This window comes from Herpailurus yagouaroundi, unplaced genomic scaffold, assembly GCF_014898765.1.
Source record: "Herpailurus yagouaroundi ecotype Mexico unplaced genomic scaffold, PumYag 292, whole genome shotgun sequence".
NCBI classification, from domain to species: Eukaryota; Metazoa; Chordata; class Mammalia; order Carnivora; family Felidae; genus Herpailurus; species Herpailurus yagouaroundi.
Genome location: NW_024412509.1, coordinates 14163 through 22998, shown reverse-complemented (window position 1 = coordinate 22998; position 8836 = coordinate 14163). Strand labels below are relative to the sequence as shown.

The 8836-nt window shown below is 39.7% G+C and overlaps 1 long non-coding RNA gene across 1 annotated transcript; it reads right to left on the bottom strand.

Moving 5' to 3' along the window:
* Positions 1-1425: 1425 nt before the first annotated feature.
* Positions 1426-7907, bottom strand: LOC121021298 (uncharacterized). The gene is made up of 2 exons (XR_005786492.1): positions 5675-7907; positions 1426-1537 (listed from the first exon to the last, which is right to left on the bottom strand). It is a non-coding gene; the product is annotated as an uncharacterized LOC121021298 (long non-coding RNA).
* Between the last annotated feature and the right edge of the window lie 929 nt (positions 7908-8836).

Below are 8836 nucleotides of genomic sequence, written 5' to 3'. Positions count from 1 at the left end.
CAGGTGTTTAGCAGGGATATGGAGAAAGGGGAACCCTCCTGCACTGTTGGTGGGAATGCAAACTGGTGCAAACTGGAAAACAGTATGAGGTTTCTTAAAAAGTTAAAAGCAGAATCCCACAATCTAGCAATTGTACTACTAGGTATTTACCCAAAGAATACAAAAATACTATTTAAAAGGGCACATGTTGGGGCCCCTGGGTGGCGCAGTCGGTTAAGCGTCCGACTTCAGCCAGGTCACGATCTCGCGGTCTGTGAGTTCGAGCCCCGCGTCAGGCTCTGGGCTGATGGCTCAGAGCCTGGAGCCTGCTTCCGATTCTGTGACTCCCTCTCTCTCTGCCCCTCCCCCCTTCATGCTCTGTCTCTCTCTGTCCCAAAAATAAATAAACATTGAAAAAAAATTTTTTTTTAAATAAATAAATAAAAAATAAAAGGGCACATGCACATTTATGTTTATAGCAGTAATATCAACAATAGCCAAACTATGGAAACTCCTTCCTACTTTGGTTTTTGCTGCTGTCACCATGATAAGGGCTTCTGTTAGCTCTGCTTACAATAGACAGGCATAACTGCTTTTAGCAAGACATACACAGCTATCGGCTGGTTGAGGATAGTGCACTGATGAGGGAAGGGAGGAACATTATACAATATTTGAGGGGTGGGTCAAGGAATGCAAATTAGAATTTAACTTTGCCATTGTGTTGATTCACAGATGACAAAGAAAATTAAAAAGCTGGAAAAAGAAATGATAATGTGGCGTATCAAATGGGAAAATAATAATAAAGTACTTCCACAAATGGCCGAAGAGGTGAGAAGGTTTCACATGAATGAATAGTAAATGCTCATTTATTTCAGTACTAGGGAAGGCTGGAACTTCTGGTTTGCTGAGTAACTACAGATTTACTTATGTGGTCTCTTTCCTGTGGTAAATTAGGTTCTCTTAGGTGAGGTATCAAACTTCTTTCCCAATTAATTAGCTCAGAGTTGTGCTGTGGACACCTATAAATTGGAGTAAGTAGATTTTGCTGTCCACTATAGCAAACTTAGCTTATACAGACTAAGGCTTGTTAAACAGGATACTGTTCCCCATCATAGCTTTTGATTCATTACATCTGAGGTGTGGCCTGAAATTTTGCCTTTCTAAATGTGTCCAGGGAACATGCACATTTATGTTTATAGCAGTAATATCAACAATAGCCAAATTATGGAGAAATATTATACAATAGACTGCATTTCTTTATCATTCATCAGTCAGTGGACACTTGTGCTGACACCTCAAAGCCTGGAGCCTGTTTTGGATTCTCTGTCTCCCCCTCTCGCTGCTCCCTCACCTGTTTGCACCTCTGCCTCTCTCAAAAATAAATAAACACTAATGTCTTATCGTGATGCTGAAGTTCCCTGCAAAGAGACTCTAGTTTGCTTCTTGCCAAGATGGCCTTGCTGTGTTCACTCTGCAAGTGAACTTTCTCTTTGATGATCTGGGCTTGTTTCTTCTGCAGAACCTTCATTTGCTTCTGAACATTCCTGCTCTCCTCCAGCTAAAATTAACAAGTAGTTTATACAGTTAGAAAATAAAGTAAGAACCTCGGAGTTACAGTTGGCAGAACTGGAATTAGTCATGGAAACTTTTCTACTACTCTCTTATTCGGCTGAGATATAAAATGGCATGCAAATAATTTTAGTGTATTTAGAAAACGAACCTCGATGTCTTTTTTTAAATTAAAAACAAAATAGATCTTTGAGGCAAACTTCTTATGAATGAACACCATCTGGTCTTACTTTTCTACAAGAAATGGAAAAACTACAAGAAATGAAACAAAGAAGCAGCTCTTTGTGAAAAGAAGGCAATTTATTCTATTGTACGAGAACAGATAAAATGACAGTCTTGCGGACACTTCAATAAAGCTCTCATAAAGAAAAAAATGTTGACGAGTCACACATTTCAAGATCAAGAGCAAGAGCGACTTATCCAGGAGACTTGTCAAACACTCTTACAGGCCACACGTTTACAGCTACTAAAAACACCTTCACTGAAATTTCTGCTGGAAAAGAATAATTTTTCTTTGAATCTTACTACGGACTATGAGTACAGCATAATTCAACTGGCTATATAGGTGCTACACAAATTATCTGCAACCCAACTGGTTTCCTGCCCACTCCCCATTCTTTCCTGCTGCTCATGTATCAGAAGCTGAGTAAAAACATTATTATGTCTATTGGAATTGAATTCTTTCATGGTAATACTAATAACAAATTACTGGTGATGCAGCTCAGACGTGACTACCTTAGGCACCAATGATGACATATTACACTGAACTGACTAGGTACGAGACACTGAGCTGATAAATATTGATGATAAAAAAAAAAAATGAACAAAAAGGAGCCCGAGAAGATAGGCACCATTGCAATTAATTGATATATTTGACATGGAGACACAGAAAGCCTGATGGCTTCTCTTTCCTCTACAAAAAAAGGCACAGTTGCAAATAATTTAGTTGCACTTTGCATAGTGCAAGAAAATTATTTGCAACTCCTGTGGAGAAGGAGGGCAGGTAGAAAGAAGCTGAGGGTTTATACAGCCAATGGAAAAAAGTATCTAATATGTGGAGTTTTTATAATAGTGTAGTGATTGTAGACAGAGAGGTATTAAAATGGCCATGAAGACCTAGCTGTGATTTCATCTGCCTGGCTGTATTTTTGGACACCTTGAGTGGGTTTTTGTCTGGCAGGTGAAAATGGATGGACAAAGTGGAGCATGTACATTTCCAGAAACACTGATTTTTATGGTATATGAAATCTAAGGGAAAAAACAGACACAAAGACTGAAGGTAGTACAGACAAGGTGAAAGTAGAAGCTCAATGTACTGCTTGCTGCAATGGTTACAGAGAGAACAAATATAGTGGGAATCCTTCAAAAAGTATTGGCTGGACTGACTGGTGATACTCAGAATCTGAATGGAGTATCTGTACTTGTGGCTTTTGATGTCCTCTGTACATAAGGTAGCCAAAGCAGAGGGTGGCCAAGGGGGTACAGAGATGAGATAGGTAATCAAGGACAAGGGTCACGGAACAAGAGACTGAAGTGACATCACAGAAAGCTGTTCCCACTCCTACAACTTCATTATTTTGGAACTCTGGAATCTATTCAAAGTCCTGCACCCTCCAAGGGCATGCTGAGCCAGTAAACAGTGGTTAATTTTGGTTAATTTAAGCCAATAGTGCAGGAGCAGATATTCACTCTTCACTCCACTCCCATGCTCCTGTGGCAGGCAGCTATACTATCACATGTTCCTGCAGTGGCTTACAGGAGCCAGGTAAGCAGTAAGGTCTCAGTCTTTCAAAAATATCAAAGATATGTGTTTGACTGCGATTGACACATCTGATCACAAAGGTGCACACAGAGTGGTGGCCACCATCATTGCAGATGCCTCCCACCGTATGAAGTGGCACACAGGGTATGTAGGGAAACAGACCCTACTTAATTATTATTTCCCTCATTTCACTTATCCTCTTTTCTTCTTTGGAGGGGAAGGCATACACTGAAGTACTATGACATTCAAAAACAACCATATATCTGTGGAAATTTAGAAAGTCACCCATGCAAGCCTAGAATGAAAGACACCCAGGGAAGACCTTAAGTTTGCATTTCATTCTAATCTCTGACAGACCTTGTACAACACTAGCCAAACAAGGAAAGGCAAAGAACAAAACCTAGGTAAACTAGAGAGAATCTAATATTCAAGTTACCATGTCATAATATTTAAATATCTAGTTTTCAACAACAACAGCAGCAGCAGCAACAACAACAACAACAGCAACAAATCATAAGGCGTACAAAGAAGTAGGACAGTATGGCCAATTCAAAGGAAAAACGTAAGTCAACAGAAACTGTCCCAGACGAAGATCAGATGATAGAAATACCAAACACATTAAAATAACACCTTTAGCTCTTTACACTGCCCAAAGAGCTAAAGGATGATGAGGATAAAGCCAGGAAAACAATGTAGGAATTAAAAGGAAAAAAAGTCCACAACGAGGGACCATAAAGAGGAACTAAAATAAAAATATGGAATTGAAAAGTACAAAACTGAAGTGAGCAATTCACTACAAAGATTTAAAATCAGATATGAACAGACAAAAGAAAGAAATCAGTAAACTGGAAGACACGTCAATGTAAATTCTCAACTCCAGGGAATGAAAAAAAAAAATGAGGAAAAACCTAAGAGCATAAAGGACCTTTGGGACACCACCAAGTGGAGCAACATATGCACCGTGGGAATCAAAGAAGAGGGATGGGCAGAGAAATTATTGGAAAAAATAATGGCACAAACTTCCCCAAATTTGATGCAACATATGAATGCCAAAAAGCTGGCTGAACACCAGGAAGGATAAACAGACACCCACACTGAGGCACATTATAATAAAAACTGCCCAGTGCCAATGACAAAGAGGAAACCTTGAAAGCAGCAAGAGGGAGAGTGACTCATCACCTATGAAGCAATCTCCAGAAGATTATCAGCTAATTTCTCAGCAGAAGCCAGAAGTCAGTGGCCTTTAAAGTGCTGATGTGTTGGAGGGAGACAATCCCTCCTGTATCTGACAAAACTGTCCCTTCAAAACTGACGGAGAAATGAAGACATTCACAGATTCAGCTCTTGTGGAAGAGCTGAGGGGCGTGGTGACCACATTCTTGAGTGCTGGTATCTCCTAGAGGGGAGTGTGTAAACATATATGCTGCTCCTGTTTTTACTTCTTATACTTTGGTTTGTTGTGACTGTTGCCCGGGGGAGGGAGGACACCCCTTCATTGCCTGGCTCTAGTGGCCAGTGGGGACTATACTCATAGATCCCACAGGACTGTTACAAATGGAGAACCATCCATGTGGGCTGAGCCAACACACACCAAGCACAGTGAAGAAATGGCAGACTGAAATGTAACCCAGTCTTTCTGTGGAAGAGGCCTATTAGCATATCTTCAAAAGGCAGGCTTCTAAATTAAGCACACATCTAGGAGCCAACTACAAATCCTCTATACAAGGCAGGAAGAGGAGGCACCATCTTCACACTCTACGTCTACCACGTCCCAGGAGATCAGCGTCTTCAAGGAAGGAGACTGTGTATATGTCTAGCACCACTGATTGCCAAGATGACACATCCCTGGAATGCTTGACTCTTGTGGCCAGCCAAGTTTGTGTTCACAGGTTCACAAAACAGTAACAGATGAAGAAACAGTTCTTAACTGTCTATCACCCAAGGGATTAGTGCACAGAGACCGGACTGAAGGTTTATCCCTTAGCCTTCCTCTGAAAGAGTGTTATCTGCATACTTTGAAAGCTGCTGCCTTTGTAGCATCTGGCTTACAATCAGCCTGAATCTCAGCGATGGACTGTTCCCTTTGGGAAACTGACACACACTCAGCTTCTGAGAGCCACTAAAAATAAAGTAGGTTCTGTGAACAGTCACAGCAGTTTCAGATAAAATCAAGAGCTAAGGCAAGGTTTATCTCCTACACAAGGCCACTGCTTTGGGACTGAGATGGATGGCTGTTTCATCTAATACATAGAAACAAGGGCAGAAATTCAAGCAAAATAACAAAATGGAGGAATATGTTCCAAAGTTAAGACAAAGACAAAACCTCGGATGAAAACCCTACTGACACAGAAGTAAGTGATTTACCTGATAAAAGGCAGTTCAAATTAACAGTCCTAAAGACGCTCACCAAGCCTGGGAGAAGAACAGATGAACAAAGTGTGAATTATAATAAAGTAATAGAAAATACAAATTAATATTCAAATAGAAGTCATAGAAGGATATACACGAACTGAACTGCAATATATGCAAGAGAGGCTTGCGCAGCAGATTAGATGAAGCACAAAAAGGAATCAGTGAAGTGGAAGACAAGGCAGTGGAACTCACCCAATCAGAGAAGCAAAAAGAAAACAGAATTAGAAACAGCTTTAAGGCACACCAAGCTCACCAACACTCACATAATAAAGGTCCCAGAGGAGAAGATATTGAGAAAGGGGCAGAAAACATATTGAAGAAACAACAGCTCCAAACTTCCCAAACCTGGGGAAGGATGCAGACACCCAGATAAAGAAAGCCTGCAGTGTTCCAAGTAACAATTCAAAGAGACCCATCCGATAAACATAGATAAACTTTCAATTTAAAGACAAGGAAAGAGTCTAAAAGCAACAAGAGAAAAAACAAAGAAACAAACAAACACACCCTGTATGTACAAGGGAATCCCCATGAAACGATCAGCAGACATTTCAGCAGAAACTGTGTGTAGGCTAGAGCGAAGCGGCACAATGTATTTGCAAAGTAATGAGAGAGGAAAAACAAATTCACAATAGTGTGGAGATTAAACATCACAAAGTGAAAAACCAATGGAAATCTAAAGAAATAAAAATAGAAATCTAAAGAAATAAAAAAAAATCTTCTGACAAATTAAAGTGGATAAACAACATACCAAAATTTGATGCAGCAAAAACATTCCTAATAGGGAAATTCATAGTAATAAATACCTATACCAAGACACAGAGCCCAAATGAACCACCTACTTTATACCTCAAGGAACTAGGGAAAAAAGGAATAAACAAAGCCCAAAGTTAGTAGAAGGAAGGAAATAACGCAGATCAGAGTGGACTAAAAGGAATAGAGACTACAAAGGCAGTAGAAAAGATTAGGGACAGCTAATGTTCTTAAAAAAAAAAAAAAGGCAAATTTAGCTACACTAACCAAGTACACTACAGAACTCAAATAAAATCAGAAACGAAGGAGACATTACAACACATACCACAGAATACAAAGGATTATGAGACTATCATGCACAATTGTAGAGCAAAAGAATAGGTCAACCTAGCAGAAATGGATAAATTCCTAGAAAAGATAACCCACGAGCTTATCTGATAAAGGAACAGAAAATATGAAAACACAAATTTCAAGTAATAAGATTGACTCGGTTATTAACAATTTCTCCACAAACTAAACTCTAGGACCCATGGCTTCAACGCTGAATTCAATCCAAATTTTAGAAAATTAACACTATACCTCAATCTCTTTCAAAAAAAAAAAACCCCAAAAACTGATGAGGGAACATTTCCAATCTCATTTTCATGAGGCAAAGTCTTACTGTGACAGCAAAACTAGACAAGGACACAACAGGGAAGGAAATCACAGGCCAATATCCCTGAGGAACAGAGATGCAAAACTCCTCAAGAAAATATTAACAAACCAAATTCAACGATACAATCAACGAAACATATACTATGATCAAGTGGGATTTATTCCAAGAATACAAGGATGGTTCGACATTCACAAATCAAAGCTACACTACGATAATAAAATAAAGGATAAAAGTCGTGTGATCATCACAATAAATGCAGAAACATCAACATCCATTTATGAGATAAACACTCCTGACAAAGTGGTTTGCAGGAAAGACACCTCATTACGATGAAGACCATATATGACAAGCCCACACCTAACACCATAGCCCAAGGTGGAAAGCTGACAGCTATTCCTCTAAGATCTGGAAAAAGACAAGGATGCCCACTCTCACCACTTTTAACTCTACAGACTATCAGAAATCCTGGACAAGCAATTAGACAAGAAAACAAATAATAATAAAATAATCCAAATTGGAAAGGAAAAAGTAAGGATCTCGAATTATAGATGACATTATATCATATGTATAGAGAAGCCTAATGAGTCCACCAGCAAATTTCTAGCACTAATACCTGAATCAGTAAAGTTACAAACTGTGAAATTAGTATACCAAAATCAGCGGCGTTTCTCTCTATCCAAGGAGGAATTGGGAAAACAATCCCTTTTACAGTTACACTGAAAATAATAAAATATCTCAGAATAAATTTAAACAAGGAGATGAAAGACCTGCACTGAAAACTATAAGACACCAATGGAAAAAAAAATGAGTAAGATACAAATAAATGGAAAGAGATTCCATGCTCATGAGGGTAGAAGAATTAACATTTTTAAAAATTATGTTTATTTATTGAAAAAAAATTAAAAAAAAAAAAAAGGGGGCACCTGGGTGGCGCAGTCGGTTAAGCGTCCGACTTCAGCCAGGTCACGATCTCGCGGTCCCTGAGTTCGAGCCCCGCGTCAGGCTCTGGGCTGATGGCTCAGAACCTGGAGCCTGTTTCCGATTCTGTGTCTCCCTCTCTCTCTGCCCCTCCCCCATTCATGCTCTGTCTCTCTCTGTCCCAAAAATAAATAAACGTTGAAAAAAAAATTAAAAAAAAATTATGTTTATTTATTTTTGTGTGTGAGAGGGAGAGAGACAGGGCGTGAGCAGGGGATGGGGCAGAGGGAGAGGGAGGCACAGATTCTGAAGCAGGCTCCAGGCTCCGAGCTGTGAGCACAGAGCTGGACACGGGGCTCAAACTCACACACACCGCGAGATCATGACCTGAGCTGCAGTCAGATGCTTAACCGACTGAGCCACCCCGGTGCCCCAAGAATGAACATTTTTAGGATGTTCATACTAGTCAAGGCAATCTACCAAGTCATGCGATCCCCATCCAAATTCCAGTGGAACAACAACAGAAACAGTACAAGCCTAAAATACACACAGAACCAGAGAACCACTATGGTGATTACTTTCGAGGTTTCTCAGAAAATGAAAGGTAGTAGAACTTCCATATTCCACTTGTAAGTCTTTGGGGAAGGAGATGAACATTCAAACTAAAGAATATATGTGCCCTAAAGCATTATTTACATTAGCTAACAAAGGGAAACACTAAGCATCCACCAAATCATGAATGGATAAAAAAGTCTCACACACACACACACACACACACACACACACACACA